The sequence below is a fragment of the Peromyscus californicus genome, unplaced genomic scaffold, assembly GCF_007827085.1.
Source record: "Peromyscus californicus insignis strain IS unplaced genomic scaffold, ASM782708v3 Scaffold_15__1_contigs__length_86483966, whole genome shotgun sequence".
Classification (NCBI taxonomy): domain Eukaryota; kingdom Metazoa; phylum Chordata; class Mammalia; order Rodentia; family Cricetidae; genus Peromyscus; species Peromyscus californicus.
Genome location: NW_026294447.1, coordinates 30,008,796 through 30,028,586, shown reverse-complemented (window position 1 = coordinate 30,028,586; position 19,791 = coordinate 30,008,796).

Sequence of the window (19,791 nt, the reverse complement as noted above, 5' to 3'; positions counted from 1 at the left end):
TGTCAAGCTCATGGTTTCTCTTCACTGCTAACTTTTTAGCATCACAAAACCTGTTGGCATGTGTGCTCTCCAAGTTATTTCATTCTAAATGGGGAATTTAAAACATGGTGTCACTGGAGAGTAGATATAGTATTTCCCAGAGCATTTCAGAGTCTTAAATCTGAAAACGTCATAGATAGGAAAAGGATTTTTTTTTAATTTATTTTAATTTATTTTGCAATACAATTCAGTTCTACATATCAGCCACGGATTCCCTTGTTCTCCCCCCTCCCGTCCCCCTCACCTTCCCCCCAACCCCCCCCCATTCCCATCTCCTCCAGGGCAAAGCCTTCCCCACAGACTGAGGTCAACCTGGTAGACTCAGTCCAGGTAGGTCTAGTGCCCTCCTCCCAGGCCGAGCCAAACAATCCTGCATAGGCCCCAGGTTTCAAACAGCCAACTCATGCAATGAGCACAAGATCTGGTCCCACTGCCTGGATGCCTCCCAAACAGATCAAGCCAATCAACTGTCTCACCCATTCGGAGGGCCTGATCCAGTGGGGACCCCTCAGCCATTGGTTCATAGTTCATGTGTTTCCATTCGTTTGGCTATTTGTCCCTGTGCTTTATCCAACCTTGGTCTCAACAATTCTCGCTCATATAAACCCTCCTCATTCTCGCTAATTGGACTCCCAGAGATCCACCCGGGGCCTAGTCATGGATCTCTGCATCCAGATCCCTCAGCAGTTGGATGAGGTTTCTAGCACAACAATTAGGGTGTTTGGCCATCCCATCACCAGAGTAGGTCAGTTCGGGCTGTCTCTCGACCATTGCCAGCAGTCTGTTGTGGGGGTATCTTTGTGGATTTCTGTGGGCCTCTCTAGCACTTTGCTTCTTCCTATTCTCATGTGGTCTTCATTTACCATGGTCTCCTATTCCTTGTTCTCCCTCTCTGTTGTTGATCCAGCTGGGATCTCCCGCTCCCCCAAGCTCTCTTTCCCTCAACCCTCGCCTTTCATTACCCCCACTCATGTCCAGGCTGTTCATGTAGATCTCATTCCATTTCTCTGTCATTGGGCGATCCCTGTGTCTTTCTTGGGGTCATGTTTTCCAGGTAGCCTCTCTGGTGATGAGAGTAGCAGACAAGTCATCCTTGTTTCATGTCTAGTATCCTGCTATGAGTGAGTACATACCATGTTTGTCTTTCTGAGTCTGGATTGCCTCACTCAGGATGATTTTTTCTAGATCCATCCATTTCTCTGCAAACCTCATGATGCCATTGTTTTTCTCTGCTGAGTAGTATTCCATTGTGTATATGTACCACATTTTGTTTATCCATTCTTCAGTTGAAGGGCATCTGGGTTGTTTCCATGTTCTGGCTATTCCAAACAATGCCGATATGAACATAGCTGAACAAGTGCTCTTATGGTGTGGTTGAGCATTTCTTGGGTATATGCCCAAGAGTGGTATAGCTGGATCTTGGGGAAGATTGATTCCCAATTTTCTAAGAAAGTGCCATATTGATTTCCAAAGTGGTTGTACAAGCTTGCATTCCCACCAGCAGTGGAGGAGAGTTCCCCTAGCTCCACATCCTCTCCAGCATAAGGTGTCTTCAGTGTTTTTGATCTTAGCCATTCTGACAGGCGTAAGGTGGTATCTCAGAGTTGTTTTGATTTGCATTTCCCTGATGATTAGGGATGTTGAGCAATTCCTTAAATGTCTTTCGGCCATTTGAGTTTCCTCTGTTGAGAATTCTCTGTTTAGTTCTATAGCCCATTTCTTAATTGGACTGTTGGGCATTTTGATGTCTAATTTCTTGAATTCCTTAAGGAAATCAGAGATACATCACCCTTTACTATAGCCACAAATGACATAAAATACCTTGGGGTAACACTAACCAAGCAAGTGAAGGACCTATATGACAATAACTTTAAGTCCCTGAAAAAAGAAATTGAAGAAGATGTCAGAAAATGGAAAGATCTCCCATGCTCATGGATAGGCAGGACTAACATAGTAAAAATGGCAATCTTACCAAAAGCAATCTACAGATTCAATGCAATCCCCATCAAAATACCAACACAATTCTTCACAGACCTGGAAAGAATAATACTCAACTTCATATGGAAAAACGAAAAACCCAGGATAGCCAAAGGAATCTTGTACAATAACACAACTTCTGGAGGCATCACGATCCCTGACTTCAAGCTCTACTATAGAGCTACAGTAATAAAAACAGCTTGGTACTGGCATAAAAACCGACATGTGGACCAATGGAATCGAATTGAAGACCCTGACATTAATCCGCACACCTATGAACATATAATTTTTGACAAAGAAGCCAAAAGTGCACAATGGAAAAAAGAAAGCATCTTCAACAAATGGTGCTGGCAAAACTGGATATCAACATGTAGAAGGCTGCAAATAGATCCATATCTATCACCGTGCACAAAACTTAAGTCCAAGTGGATCAAGGACCTCAACATAAATCCAGCTACTCTGAACCTGCTAGAAGAGAAAGTAGGAAGTAGTCTTGAACGCATTGGCATAGGAGACTACTTCCTAAATAGAACACCAGTTGCACAGACTCTGAGAGAAACAATCAATCAATGGGACCTCTTGAAACTGAGAAGCTTTTGTAGAGCAAAGGATACGGTCAACAAGGCAAAGCGACAGCCTACAGAATAGGAAAAGATCTTCACCAACCCCACATCTGACAGAGGACTGATATCCAGAATATAGAAGGAAAATGATTTTATACAGCCACAGCTTTAAGATTTTATTTTCTAGGAGAAATTACCAAATTATTATTCTTTCATCAATAACTAAATACATCCCTCTCCAGTTTCCAAAGCATGGTCCCTGTAGACAAAGACAATTGAACATAGTTAAAAAAGGAAGCAGATTTTAATTTATTTTCAGTTCACAACCGAACGAATGGATTCTCACTCGTATTTATTTTTATTTAATCTCTGAGACTGATGGCTCCCCTGTGAGAAGATAATACGAATTCTACAGTCGGGACATTGTTTCCCATCTTTTGCACAGAAGAACAGGTTACTGTATAAAACTCTCTTGTGTGAGTCTCTGGACACTGTGGAGAAAAGTCTTTTTGCAGTGTGTGATTTTTGAATGTTGTTTTCTTATTTAGCTACACCAGAGATCCCAAGATGGTCTGATATGCACACCATCAAGAACGTGCATTCTGGACATGGCCAATGGTATCCATGCACCTTTCTGCATGAAGAATCTCAACATATGTTTACTGCTTTTGATTATATCAGATATACAAAAGGAGTGTTCCAAACTCTTTTCCTAAAATCACCAACTTTCGAATGAGCAACTGGTTTTCAAAAGGTTGAGGAGGTTCCTGCCCCTGCCCTTGCTTTGTCCTTACTGATAGTCTAGTTTACTTCTGGTGTGTTGCTAAACTAATTTTCACGGATCACTTTTATTACTGTGTCATCTTTTGATATATTTTTTAATTTATAATTTTATTGTTATGAGAGTTTCATATATAGTACTACATTTACATCATTTCCACTCATCTCTCTTTCACTTCCAACTCCTCCTGTTTACTACATTTTCCATTTATGGACTCTTCTTTAATTATTACCAGCACACTCACCCACCCATCCATTCACACCCACCCACCCACCCACTCACCCACCCATCCCCACACACAACATGTCTATTTACCACTATTCATATGTATATGTGATTAGGGCTAACCACTTGGGATTGGGTAACCTATAAGGAAATTTGTCCATGGGAAAAAAATGCATTCTCTTCCTCTCAGCAGCCATCCATTGCCTGTGGTTCTTCATCCAGGGATGAGATCTTGTGAAATTTCTCTTGAAGTTCTCATGAAGTTCACATGTCAACTGGTGTTGTCACTTTGCAGGTCATATGTATACAACCATATTGTTGAGATTTCATGGGTACACCTTCTTTATCATAAGTAAAATATTTTATCTTGCAACCCAAATCCTGATCCTTTGGCTCTGACAATCCATCCACCCCTTTCTTCTGCCTTTCTGTGAGTAAGGATTTGTATTGGAGATTTATCAAGGTCCTGGAGCCTTACAGTCATTTAGTCTCTGCATTTTGACCAGCTGTAGTTTTCTGCTGTGGATTGTTCCCACCCTTTTTTGTCCACTATGTCATCAAAACAAGTTCTTAATATTTACACATTATGAGCTGAATGATTAAAAAACTCCCACTTAAAAGAAAATCTAAGACAATATACTACTGTGCCATTTTTTTTGTTCATATTCCTTTTTGTATAGATGACAGTGTGAACTATTACTGCTTGAGTAATTCAATTATATCACATATAATATTCAAAGGTATTAAACAAATGCATGTAGATATATATGTTTTAACTCATACCGAACTATGTTAAATTTTCAATGATTTTTAATGATGCCAAGAACAGCCTTATAAAATAACAATTTGGGGCTATAATAGAAAATGAGGTATGAGCCGGGCGGTGGTGGCGCACGCCTTTAATCCCAGCACTCGGGAGGCAGAGTCAGGCGGATCTATGTGAGTTCGAGGCCAGCCTGGACTACCAAGTGAGTCCCAGGAAAGGCGGAAAGCTACACAGAAAAACCCTGTCTTGAAAAACCAAAAAAAAAAAAAAGAAAATGAGGTATGATTACTATACAAGATCTGAGACAAAAAAATTGCTTGTTTTATTTAAAATTACAATAGAGATAGTGTAACAGATAACTTAATCTCATTAAAGAGACCATTATAAGGTCAAAATCTTTATTAAAATATTAATACTTGAATATAAAATAGCAGACTCACTGTATTCTACTCTACCTGAAAACCCAACTATAGGAAAACTTAGTTGAATGAAACATTTGGTACTAGTTTTATAGGATAAAAGACATTGTATAGTGCCCTCTATCTGTAAAGATGCAATATAACAGCGATAATGGAAAAAAATTTTTGTCATTTATTTATTGCTTAAGCAAAAATTTCAGCAAAGGGGGGATAAGAAGAGAAAACACAGAGGATTTCTATCTGTCATCTCTTGATTGATGTACAGAAGAATGTTTGTTATCACTATTTTATCTGAATGAGGTTTGGTGTCATGAAATGTATATAGATAATTTGGAAAATGTAATAAGATCTTGCAACTAACTTTTATTGCCTTAGCATCAGAATTCATATTCCAACCATTTGGGAGCACACATATTTTCTAGATGTTCTCACTGATGTAGTTAATTTCTGATGTCTGTTAAGACATGAGTAGAAATGGAAGAACACTGATGAAATCCTAACTTGTAGGACTGTCTAAAATCACATATTTATTGTTACTATTACCTTGGCACTGAACAGATGTTAACTTGATTAAGATAGTAGTTAATAGTCAAGCTGCTATGATTTGGGTGCTTATTGTTATTGAATGATCATTTAACTGATACATTTGAAGACATTTATTTGATTTTGTATGTAAGATTGTAAAATTAGTCTGTTGTTTCTAAAAATTAATCTGTTGGGTCTTCATTTTCAACATGATTGATTTTAGATTGTCTTTTAAAGTATTTGTATTTTAAGACTAAGTTTTAGACAATTTCTTTTCTTTTTTTTTTTTTTTTTTTTTGGTTTTTCGAGACAGGGTTTCTCTGTGTAGCTTTGCGCCTTTTCCTGGAACTCACTTGGTAGCCCAGGCTGGCCTCGAACTCACGGAGATCCACCTGGCTCTGCCTCCCGAGTGCTGGGATTAAAGGCGTGTGCCACCACTGCCCGGCTTAGACAATTTCTTAAGTTAAAAATTCAGTAACTCTAATGCCTGTTACCATTGCTAATCAGGAAGCATTAAATGAACTTGTTAGTGCATATAACTAAATTACAGTAATTTTATCACTCTGTTTCTTCAAAATAAGGTTTTGTTGACTTTTCCTTCAGGTATGTCATGATACTTTACTTCCCTAACACTTCATCTTTCTTCATATTAATAATATCAAGGGACACATTTGGGACTTCCTAGGGCAATGCTTTTATAATTTAGCTGCATGTGCACCATCCAAATACCTGATTGTAGCTGGAGTTTTCTCCAGTCCTGTCTGGCCCACAGTCAGGATAAATCTCTCTCACCCGCCAGTCCCGCAACTGCTTAGACCCAACCAAGTAAGCAAACAGAGACTTATATTGCTTACAAACTGTATGGCCGTGGCTGGCTTCTTGTTATCTAGTTCTTATATCTTAAATTAACCCATATCTATTAGTCTATAAGTTGCCTACTTATCCTGCCTATACTTCCTCCCTGGCTACTGGCCAATCCGCATTTTATTTATACAAAGCGATATCCACAGCACCTGATGTCTACCTATAGAGTTTCAATACAGAAAGTCTGTGTTGGTGCTTGAAAATTTTCATTTCTAGAGCCCATTATCATCAACAGGATAGAGAACTTGCCCTAGGTTGACCTTGAGAGGGTGCAGGGTAGGTGTTAGATGAGTCACCACTGACAGGATGAGGACAGGTGCTTAGAGCTTTTGAGAGCCTTTCCTGGAGGCTGTGAAGGTTGATGAAAGGAGTGAAGATATCAAGATGGCAACAGTTTACCATGTGGTCAGGCCTGGAGATAAGGTAGAGGTGATGGGGCCGAAGTCTTAGCTGTAGTGTCGGGGCAGAAATGATTGAATGAGGCAGATGGTGGTGTTTAGATGAGGTGTTTGCAAGAGTTGCAAGGGTCAGAGCTGAGATTTGGAAGGCTGACACCATTGATTCAGTATAGGTTCAAGGCTATGTATTGGGGCAACTGGGAACTAGAAGTTCCAGACTGTTAATAGACTGACTATTAAGCTGTGTTACAGGTATTATAAAAACACATTTTCTGGAATACCCTTAGCATGTCTCTTTAACATATAAACCAAATACTATATTTTGACAACTCAAACACCTAATTGTTGTCTGAGTCTGTGCATTAATGCCTTCTTTAACAAGGCTCAATCTGAAGTAATAGGCAGGGAATATCAGAGAAGACAAATTCCAGAGAAATTCATATCTACTCTGATCAATTGAATGCTGTTATTACAGGAGTGTTAATTTTAATGAAATAAATTCTTGAGAACTCTCTGACATTAGACTTAGGTGTAGAAGAACAGGGATTAAATCTAGAGAGAAAGTCGACAGTAGGAGAGCCTTCAAAGTTACAGGATTCTTGCCTTATCCTGAGTAAGCTGAAAATTAAGGAAATATGGTTGTAGAAGGGAAGCAAATCTTCAAAGCCAGAGAAGAAATATGGGGGGAAAAGGAACCTTAACTGTGGGTCCAAGAGAAATCAGCATGGGATAGACTGCCCAGAGCAGAAAGAATGTAAAATGAGCAGAAATTCCTGTTTATGGTGAGTACTACAAAACTGCTTTATTTTCCACCCTCAACAAATTCAAAAGAAATCTAATTTTTGTGAAGGAAAATAAAGATAAAACAAGGAATGACACTTCAAAGAGACAGTTTATCTCTAAATGAAAATGCAAAGACCTAAGAGACTTCATGCTGCCAATCTACAGATCCAAGCTTGTCAGATATTAACAACAACAGAAACCAACTAAACAGCAGAGAGATTTTTGAGCCAGCTGAAATATAAGTAGGTACAATCTGACACTATTAATACTTTAAAGATTGATATTTAGCTACTGTAACTTCATATAATTGATTGCATGACCCTTGCCCTTTTATATATGAAGCAGGATACTCGATTGCGTGTACTGTGTTTTCAGCAACAGTGGTATAAGATGTCCACATATACTTTCTTTTTTTTTTTTCTCAACATTAAGATCTCTTAATAGTAAGAATGCTGCTTTCCTAATTGACTGGTCTTTTAATCCTAAATTTGATTACTATTCAGAATATACAATAGTAATGTGCTACGTTCAACCCAGTTTCTTTTCGAAATTCGGGTGTTAAGAGAATAAGGAATGCAGAAAAGGAATAAATTTATTAAGGAAAAGTGGGGAAACTCTCAAGTGAGAATAGTTGTCCCAAGAAGGGGCTACCACTATGCTCCCTAATTTATTGGCCTTTTATGGAACTTATAGTGAAAACTGAATATACTGTGACAATTTGTCTTGAGTGTAGTTATTCTTTCAGCTCATCACATGCCATGACAGTGAAGGGCCCATGAACCTTTTGTGTGTTCCATTGGTCCAACATGAGAAGCAACTGTGAATTCTTTTCCCAGTCAGGAGAGTGGTCATACATTGTGATCACTTTGGTCCACTCTTCTTCTTAACACATTTTACTAGTTTTATCAGCTATTGATAAGATTAGTTCTTTTCTTATTTTTGGGCTACATAATTAGTATGAGATTTGCCATGGGCCCTTACCCTTACTGGGAGCTAACTCTTGTCTCAATAGAACATTCTAGGTCTTGGGAATACATGTAATATTAAGGCTTTTTGGCCAGGAGGGAGACTTGTGGGTAGTTTTGTATGACTGAGTTGTATGCCTGCAACTGTCCTATTCAGTTTTATAATTTGTGTCTGAAAATAGAAGGAGGAACTGTGTGTCCTGGTGCCAAGAGTCCAAGACTGTCAGGCAGCCTATCTTTTCAAATGGGTCATCATTGATGACTTGGGTATTGGTAAATCATGTTTTTTTGCTCCCACAGTTTCTGTCAGGCAATAGGTGACTTCCATATGGGGGCTGAATTTGGTGCTTAACTGACTAGAATAGATGGGAAACACAAAACTCCAGATATTGGCAAGATAGCCTTTTGTTCTGCAACAAAGGCATATAACAAAGGTACAGTGGGAGCTTTACTAGAGTGAAGGAAAAGAATACATGGCTAAGAATCTTAGGAAAGAAGTTTTACAAAAATAAAATTAAAAGAGTTAAAGTTTATGTATAAAAACATGGACCTAGGTTCTGGGAAATTTCTGACAAGATTGCTTCCAGTGTAAAAGAGGTATCTATTGACACAGCAAAGAAATGTGAGAAAAAAATCCAAGAAGGAGTCTGAGAATAATGAGGCCAAGGGCATGAAGAGTGACCCTCAGCATTCTGCTATTCATACAATATACACAGGCCACCAGGGTACCAGCAAAGATCTGCCAACCTTTTACTGTTTTACTTGTGTTGCCCTCAAAGAGCAGCCAGTCTCAGTAAGGTTAACATCTCTATCCAGTTTCTGCCTTTAGTTCACAGCAGAACACCTGTGAACCCATTCCCCAGGCTAGCTGTTCAGTAGAGCTTGCTCATCTCCTTATGCTCAGCTGAAACATGAAGCTATTTGAAGTGGATTTTGTGCCACAATAGACTTTTTGTCGAAATTTGAATAAATGGTGGTGCTCAGATCCTTGTATGCAGATCCAATGTGCCTTTGATTTATAGATGTATTGATGTGGTTATTTTGCTTGAACCTCGTCTCCTGTCCCTAACTACCAGCTGAACTGTGTTAAACACGACAAAGTCATCATATTTCAAACCACATCTGTGATTGCTTGAAATTTCTCTTTGAGAAGTAGCCAGTATTGTTTAAAACATAGTAAAAATCTTGCCTGTTTTGAAGAGGTTGGGATAGTAAATCTACCGGATGGTAAATCTGGTTAGAAGGTAGGAAAAAAAGGCTTAGAGGGATTTCTCAGTGGTTAGAGCATTGACTGCTGTACAAGAGGTCCCAGGTTCACTTCTCAGCATACACATAGCAGCTCACAACTGCCTGTAACTCCAGTTTAGGGGGATTTGTTGCCCAATTCTGAGTTCTATAGGCACCAGTGATGGAGATGGTACACACTTATATATGCAAGCTAAAAATTCCTACAAATAACATATAAAAATAAGTCAACAAAGAAAACCTTTTGTAAATGATTCAGTGTGTTGCTTTGATCAATTTTTTTCTCCTATGTTCTATAATAAAATTGTTATGGCAGAACCTTTCATAAATTAAAAATAAAGTCTGATATTTTAAAAGTTCTTGACTTTAGAAAATTAATTGCACACAGATTGTGACGGTATCTTGTTTATAATATAAATATTCCAATGTAATGTAAATCTGTCACTCTTGATGAAATCCATCACTATGATGTCCAAAATCTTTGAGTGATTTTTATAGTTTTAGATAATACATGAATTCACTGCCATATATCCACTACTTTATTGTGATATAAATTTAAATTTCTTTAAATTTCTTATGAAAAAGAATTGGTATTTTTTGTGTTACAAGTGGAGGCTGATGCTGCACTTCAGGGCAAACACTACAAAAACCCAAATACTGAAGATTGTCTAGAAATGTCATTACACACTTAGTATTTTGATCACATTAGCCAGCAAGCTGAGTACTGTATTCTGAATCCAGTTCATTCTTGGTTGGTTGCTTCCCAGCGAGAGAACACTTAAAGCAAGCTCTGAGGCTGCTTCCCTTGGGCTGAAGCTGCTCCACTCAGTGCCACATTGTCCTACTTATAAATGGACACCTATTTCCTTAATTTCCCCAGTGCAGTTAAGGTCATCTCCAAATCTACTCAGAGTCAAGGTTTCATTGACAGGAGAAAGTACTTTTCTAACAGTTTTTTTTTCCTAATCCTTACTGTGCCTCAGATGTCTTCTACATTTATTCAGTCTACTTCCAAAGTTACTTCTTGTTGTTCAGCTGCTGGGTCTTAGTTTTTCATTGTTTTTGCAAACAAACTCCTATCCACAGATACCATTTTCCTTTGAACATAGCATCAGCTTTAAGTATGGTCACGAGGTGCAAGTTTCACCCAAAATTTAAAGCCAATATATACATTGCCTCAAATAGGGCATAGTCAAAATACTAACATGCCTTCACTGTGTCCTTGTGTTAATATTTATGAAAAACAAATACTACATTTACAGAATTAGGTTAAAACAATCTGTGATTTGTTCAAAATAGAATTTGTTATAGCAAGGCAAACTAGACTAGCAAGGTATTTTAATCTCAGGATTCATTCTATAGGATAAAATAATTGATTAAGTGAAAATGTACAAACTGATGGAAATACAATTAGAATGTCTTTTCAAAGTGACAATAGTAAACAATGTTAGGAAGAATCATGCTGGGTCTGTCCTTTTAGATATTCTAGTGCTAACTTCAGAAATCTAGGAGACAGTGTGGTCTGATTACATATTAAATAACAATATATGGGGAATATAGAGAAATACATTGTTTCTAAGTGGTCTTTTAAAAGCACAGAGACCTGAACATTTTTTTTTCCTTCAGAGAAGTGAAAATGTTAGTTGAGAATTGTAAAGAAAAATCACAGGTGACGGTCCAAGTGTCCTTTGACACATTGATCTTAAAATCCTTTACAAGTGCTGCAGATCTTAACAGGCCCGGACTTTCCTTCCAGATTGATAGCAAACAATCCCTTTAAAATAAATTCTCGTGGCTGATTCTACACCAGCATTACCAACTCTTTAATTTACAAAACTGCCTGTTGATCTTGTTAGTGCTTTTTTAGCAGTGCCATAATCTAAGGGAACAAAACTTGCAAACCAAACCTGACGACATCAGGAATTCTGTATTAAATGGACGAAAAGAATGATGGATCAGAATAGGACATGGGCACAGAGACCTGTTCTGCATAATGTTGAGGCTGTAAGGTCATCAGTTTTCAAAGCAAATCCTTCAAGAGTTTCACATTGATTTTTAGTGAAACTGGAAGTCATTGGAAAGTAGATGCATTCACGCCATTGTATATGCCTTTACAAAACCACTTTAAATTATACAAATGAAAATTTAACAGAAATCAATAAGTCAACATAGCAAAACATTTAGTTGAAGCTTTCTTTGGTAAATTGAGGAAAACTACTCTTCTAGTAAAAGCGAAAATACATGTAAATATCACAATTATTACATTTAAATTCATTTTTAAAATACATATGAATTGATGGTAAAACTTGAGACTACTTGATTATTTCGGTATAAGCCATTGTGTTGTCCATGAATTATTTTATTATCTTTGAAAGTATGGTTATGTTATGTAATTATTCTAACATAAGGAAAACTAAATCTAGCTTTTCTGATTATTCCCTACTGTTCTCTTGAATATTTCATAACTCTATTTTAAAAATTTTATTGATGATTTCAGCCCCCAAATTCAAAGTGACATTTTTTATGTTGTTGGCTTGGCTTAGTTTCTGGTTTTTTTATTTATTTATATGTGCTGGAGATTGAGGCACAGTAAGCAATACTGTACCACTGAGCTGTGCCCTGGCCTCAACAATAGTGTGAGATAAAATGATCTGTTCATTCAAGAAATTGTAATTGGATGCATAAATCATCCAAGTGTTCCTAGAAAATGTAGGTCAGATAATATGGAGAAAAGCCAATGATCTTTATTTCATTGTGGTGGTCAGTGCTGTGTTGTCACAGATTCCATGCAGTCCATATGAAAATAGGTCATTCTGCCTCTATGGAAATCAACTTTGAACATAACTTTTGTGATTCCTAAAATAATAATAAATATCCAGAAGTATCTAACACATGAGAAGATGGTGCTATGAACTAGTTACAAATATAAGATTGGTCTGTAAAGGTTAATATGCAGTAATAAGTAGTGACCTAACAATGACATAAGATCAACATGAAAAAATACATATACATTTATGCACATTATTTTAAGTGAGATTGCCCTATAAGTGGACCCTCAGGAACTTGTGATGGAATTATATGTACATTAACAACTTAGGTTACTAGGAGAGGAGGTGCTTGTCTTTAATTCCAGTACTCAGGAGGCAGAGGCAGATAAATCTCTGTGAGTTTGAGGACAGCCTGGTCTATATAGTGAGTTCCAGGATAGACAGAGCTACACCATAAGACACTGCTTTGAAAAAACAAAGAATAAATACACCCTCAAAAAATAATCACCACCAACAACAATAAAACAAAACAATTATTTAGGCTGACTCCATGAAACACTTGACATCCTACTCTGGCCTGTGCATGAATGAATGCAGGTACCTGCATCCACATACAACACACACACACACACACACACACACACACACACACACACACACACACTACAGGCAACATGAACATACACCCATTCATTTACCCATACACTCGTATATCACACATACATGCAAAGGTACTAACTAACACACATTCACACAGAGTTGAGTGTTTGAGTTTGTTCTTAGTAGAAATAGGAAATACTGCCAGAATTCAGGTTTTCCTTTAAAACATGTATTTAGTTTGGACATTGTCCTCTTTATGATTATATAGTGTCAAAAGAGATGAGTTTGGAGTATTTTTTTTCCTCTCAAGACAGGGTTTCACTGTGCAGCTGTGGCTGTCCTGGAACTCTCTCTATAATGGAGGGTGGCCTCTAACTCACAGAAATCTGCTTGCCTCTGCCTTCCCAAGTGCTGGGTTTAAAGGCATGTGCCCCCACCACCCAGTAAGTTTGGAGTATTTTTAACAAAGGGATAACAAAGAAAATCAAATCATATGTCCTTTGCCTGTTTTCCTCAGGCTCAGCAAAAAGCTACCAGACTTTAGGCATTCCTTGCATACACTTATTCTCTTTTGGCTCTACAGATCCTCAGGTAGGATTCCATCCCTCACTGAGATATTGTTCTTCCTGGAAAAATGCTTCTTCTATACCCCCTGAGACCTAATATGTGTCCATTTATTTTCCTAAACATTTAATTTGTCTTGGGATGTTCACTTAATTTTTCTATGTGGAGGAATCCCTGTAGGCTCTCCTGGATCATTTAGTCATCTCCAACAATAGCAGTTAGTATGATTTTCCTAGGTCCTGTGTGCACTGGACTAAACATGCTCTGAAGATTTTACTTATCCCTGATGGTCACTTGCTGGCCATTCAGTCTCCATCTATTTCAATACTCTCAAATCTTTTGACAAACATTTGAGTATGACTATAATAATAATTCATTAGTGGTGAGTGAAGATTAACAGAACAGCATGAAAATGAGTGAAATGTCAAAATCACACAGATTTGGTTCCTCCAACACGTTAAGAAAATTATAAGATATATATTATAGAATGAGTATTCTAGAAGCACACACCTGTAGACACTGATTAACAGCTGTGTGTACAACCACATTACTAGGAAAGTGTGAAGAACAACAGAATCTGGAACACATTTAACACAATGTAAGAGTAAAATATGTGGGTTAATTGAGAAATTACCCAGTGATAAATACAAAACTTGTAAGTGCACAAAAAGAACTGCAAGAACTGCCCAAGGAATCTCCTCAGACTGTTGATGGGGGGAGGCGGTAAATATGGTCAGAAAGTTAGTGGATCTGGAGGGATGAATTTAAGTTATACAGCAAATAAGGACTATAGACAGTAGCTACGAAATTTCACAAATTTGAATGAGTATTCAAATTCAACTTTCCAGGAACTATTCCTGTACATTTTTCTGGTAATGCCTCAAGGTATTATTTAATTCTACCAGTCATTCTCTGGCTGGGTGGTGGTGGCACATGTCTTTGATCCCAGCACTTGGGAGGTAGAGAAAGGCAGATCTCTGTGAGTTCAAGGCCAGCCTAGTCTACAAATCAAGTTCCAGGACAGACAGGAGTGTGACACAGAGAAACTCTGTCTCAAAGAAACAAACAAATGATGGGATCTGTTTGTTTGGAAGTAAATAAAAGTAGACACCTGTCCATAGGCCAATGATTCTGAAATTTAGCTAGTCATTTCTTTGTGGTTATTTCTTTCTCTGTATTTAATGTCTTTTTTTTCTTAATCCTAGATCTACTTTCATTTATGGTTAACTGAGAGATATCTATCAGTGGTTATTAGGGTAACTTGCTTCTTTTCTTTTGTTAAATTGTGAAAGAAGAGAAAGAATAAGGTGAAGGAGACAAAGAGAAATGGGTAGGGGGAGGGAGTAAAGGAAATAGTTAATATCTCTTTAGAAATTACCCTTACTTCTTCAAGTGTTTTGAATTTATCATAACTTTTAGATGCATGCATAACTGGATAGAAGAGTGAACCAGAAGTACAAGTGTTTCTAGTTTATGGCTTTTGGTATTCTGGGCAAATAATGATGATAATATAGACCGTCCAAGCTGAATGATTGCAGAAAAGGTCTTAGATAAACTTTGAAATCATTTGGTAGAAGAAACAAAAACTGAATAAAACTATGTCCTAAAGAGTATTTTGGTTAATATATATAAGAATAAACCCACTAAATTTTGTCAATTTCTTTGAAAATGTTCTGATGCCCTGATAAAAGTTTTGAACAAATTCTGACTATTTCATTGATTTTTTTCCATGAGTATTCTGATGCAGAATCTTGCCCATTTCAATTCTAGGATCAATACCATAGATAGCTTGTTGAAACTAGTTGTTAAAGTGGTACAGTGTTGAACATGATAAGATTTCTGAAATTGCTATATTCTATCATTATATGCCTCAAGGCTAAAGAAAAAAACCCAGAAATTTGATCAGTATCAGTACAGTACAAGAAGTCTTAATGTATTGTGACCTCTGTGTTCTTGTCCTCTGGAAGAATTATAATTGCCACAGAAACACCTACTTGTTCTAAAATGAAAGGCACATTTAATAATCTAAAACTACAGGCGTGGTTAATGACTCCATTAAAGTCCTAAATGACAGAAGTTAACACTGGACATTTTAAGCCAGAGACTGAAGATGTGCTGTAATTTTTTAATTAAAACACTTTCATTGTACAAATCAGGAGTAAATAAATCTGAACAGCCAAGAATGTGTGTTGCTTTGACCATCTGTGCTTCGAGTCCCACCACCATGGGAGAGGAAATGTTTCTTGCCAGAATTCCACATCCTGCTCTCTAGTGAATTAACCACACTTAGGATTTTTATTACAGATGAACATGAGCCAGCTGAGTTTCAGGCAGATTGGTGAAGTGAGACTACTTGAAGAAGGCATATGAAGTGGTGTCAGCCAATGGAGATTATTTCAATTTAGGTAGTTTTTGGCAAAAGCCATGTAAGCAAGAGCCTGATCATTATACAGCGTTACAATCTTTTCAAACATCTGACATTTGTGCATTACCGTTATAGCAATCCAAAGCTATTAAATCATGTTGAAATCAACTGGAACAGGGTGCACATATTCTAGACTGGTAAAAGAGGGAGAATTTTCTTTCTTTTTCCTGCATGAGTTATGAGTAGCCTGACTGTAGAAAAGGCAGCGCTTGGACAATTACATTCCCACAATATGATAATCAACACATACTTGGCTTAATATAGCCATGAGCTTCTCTTCTCCTTTGCCATATTGTTTAGAGACAGTTGACCTCTTCCATTGATGCTGCTCTTTCTTGTACCTCTGCTCCTCTGAATAAATCTCTCTAAAGATGAAACAACAATGTTCTCTGTTCTCTCTTGTGCTTTTTCAAGGGTAGAGAATCATAAAATACCCCATGATTCCTGGGAGTAACTTCAAAGCCACATTATTTGTGCTTTCAAATTTTATTAAACTGCAATTGACTCCACAGACTGCTTTTTCCAAGTTTTATTTGGGTGCCATAAATCTTGGACTTTTGAGAGTTTGTTATTTTAGAATATTCATATCTTTAAATTGACACATAAGAGTTATATACCTGGGCTAAATAGATGGCTCAGTGGTAAAGAGTACTTGCAGCCCTTCCATAGGACCTGAGCCCAGTTTCCAGTACCAGCAGGCATATTGCAACTCCTGTGACTCTAGTTCTGGAGGATCCACTGCCTCTGAGGTCCTTGGATGGCTGCACTCACATGTATGTACACCAGTTCCACACAATACACATAATTAAAAATAATATATAAACATAAAAATTGTACATACTTTATATTGTTTCCAGTTTTTAATATCATTGAATAATTTCAATACCATTGCCTTTGTATTTGAAGTATTGTTTCAGCTTAAAAAACAAGTATTTTTTCTTGACTTGCTGATCACATAAATATAAGCAGAGAATAAGAAAATTATGTTGGAAGCTGAATGGTAGACTTCTCTGCAAGCTATAGTTTTTTTGTATTCTGTCTCAGCCAGATGACTTCTTTAACAAAATAGAAAATATTAAAAATTACCCCATGCTTCATGCATTGAGTTCCAATTCTAAATCCACCAAAACAATTAAGTGCATCATATTAAACATTTAATCTTTTTAAATTATGTACTACTTTATCATTTGCTTGCTTTATTATACCTCTGCAATAAAATCAATTAAACTTTTGATAGGACTTATGTCACAATGTGCTGTAGCATGAATCTTAAAAATTCTTATTAATAAAATCAAACCTGAAAGCCAGGTGTTAGGGTGAAGCTGGAAAATAAGAAAAGCAGAACAAGCCACAGCTAACCTCACCTGGCCAACTTCTCAGCTGATCTTGTTTACTCAGACTGGAAGCCTCTGTGTCCTCATCCAGAATGAATCTCAGGTGAACTGCTGCTCAAAAGCCTGAAAGCTTAACCAGCCAAATGCTTCTAGTTTCTGGTCTTCACGCCTTACATATCTTTCTGTTTTTGCCATTACTCTCTGGGATTAAAGGCTCACTTCTTGGGATTAAAGGCGTGTGTCACCATGCCTGGCTGTTTCCAATGTGGCCTTGAACTCATAGAGATCCAGAGGGATTTCTACCTCTGCAATGCTAGGATTAAAGATGTGAGTGCCACCATTTTCTAGCCTTTGTATCTAGTGGCTGCTCTGTCTCTGACCCCAGATAAGTTTATTAGGGTGCACAATGTTTTGGGGAACACAATACCACCACAGAGTGCCAAAATAATTTGCTTGGGAGATATGAAAATACAGCATGATATGATATACAACAATAGTGTCCTTTATCACAGATTGAATAAAAATGGCTTATCACACTATTTCTTACTAGAATCTGCAAATATAGGTAGATGTTGTTACATTAAAGAACAAGTAAGGGAAACTATTGTTTCCCAGGAAACAAACAACATGCAATGTAAATATTTAATGGTATAAATTTCAGCTGTTTGTCTCAATCTATCCTTGTAAACAGCCATGCATACCTACAGTTTCCTATATGTCAACACTTCTCAGGCTGACAAAGCTCCATTGAGTAAATAAGCCAGACTCAGAGAAACCAGACTCAGAAAGTTATCGACCACAATTTCTCTCATATGCAAAAATGAAAGATATATCATACCGGAAAATGGAAGAAGAGTGTTTTCATAAAAAGGGAAAGGAAAAATTAGTATAAAAGAGAATCATATGATTTTCCTAACAATACAGAGACTATGGTAACTCTGCTGGAGAAATAAATTTTTTTAGATAAGCTTTGCTCTGGAAAGCATTATACTGAAGTTGTCATGGATTTCAAATCAAAACTATAGTCTAACTAGAAAAAGAAAAGGAAAAATTTGAACAATGTAGTGAACTTACTGTGGATATTGCTAAATAATATCTAGAGTATTATGAGATTATGGGGAAAAAAGAAATCTAAATAAGTATGCATTCATGAGACAACAATCAGTGATAAAAATGGAGTTGATAACAGTGTTGTGAGGCTCAAAACCAAAGAAGCTTATGATCATATTAGTAGCATCTTAAATCCTTTTAAATTTGTACTGGCTCACTTAGACAAGTGAAAAAGAGATAGGACATAAAAATATTAAGCCACACATAAGGCAAGTTCTTCAACATAAATTATATTTGATTTATCCTCTACTCGAATGTAGAAAAGTTTGTCAAGGATAAACACAAATGTAATACTTGGTTCTTAGGATATGAACAACTCCCATGAAGAGGTTACCTTAACAATTACATTACAATGCCATGAACCAAACCATCATAGAACTCAATGGCATATAACTTGTGTTTAATTTTCCACGTACTTGTCTGGAAGACATCTGATGTTCCTGTTGACTACATTTGCTTTACCTTAAGCTGAAAGTTAAGTCCCTTCTAAAACACATCTTTTGTTTCCTTAAAATAAACAGATGTCTCTAATGTATGTTCTTATGAGTAAAGAACTCTAGACAGTACATTTGCAATCTCTACTCGTTTGCTATCAACTACTGACTAAAATAAACCATAGCCCATGACAATGCCAGTGACAAATACCTTCCTTCCTTGAAACTTAGCACAACAAGGGAGAGTGACTTTTTTGGTAAATACTAGTCAAGTCTATCACTTTAGATAGTGGTGTCTTTCTATGCAAGTGAATATACCAATTCAATCTCCTGGAAACTGAGTCTGAGGCTAGATAGACAGGCAGGGAAAATCTTAGGGAAACCAGAAGGAAAATGAACCTATCATCCAGGAGTCTGGTTGAATCCTCTCACCAGCAAAAATGCAAGATTCAGCACAATTAACAATCACTTAAGTCCTTTTCCCTTCCCAGGTACAAAACTACACTTTTCTAGTAATCTCATGAGAAAGCCAGTGAAAGGACACGTCCTAAACAACCCGTGTAACTCCAGTGGCTCCTGGATTTATTTAGGAGATTATAATTCCATCCATGACATTTCCAGATCCACCTCACTTATCAAAAGATAGAAAAAGAAAATTTCTTAGGGGGAGCCAAAATGGCATATGTAACTGAGATTAAGACAATAAATTACAATTCTCCTTTGAAAAGCCCATAACCACACTAGGTTGGCTCACATTTCCCTACTGTTGTTTGGAAACCCATTCAAATTTTTTAGGGATTTTGCACTAATACCGGCCCATTAAAGAAAACCCCTACTGGTTCAGAGAATAGAATCTCTTACCTAGGTGGAGACTAAACATTCTACTGGGCTGTGTCAATCATCTAACCAAGAGATGACCCCTAAGGAAGGAGGGACCATACATAAGAAGTAAGGTTCACTGTAAGTGGTATTGAAGAGATAGGCACAATAATGCATCCTTGAATGA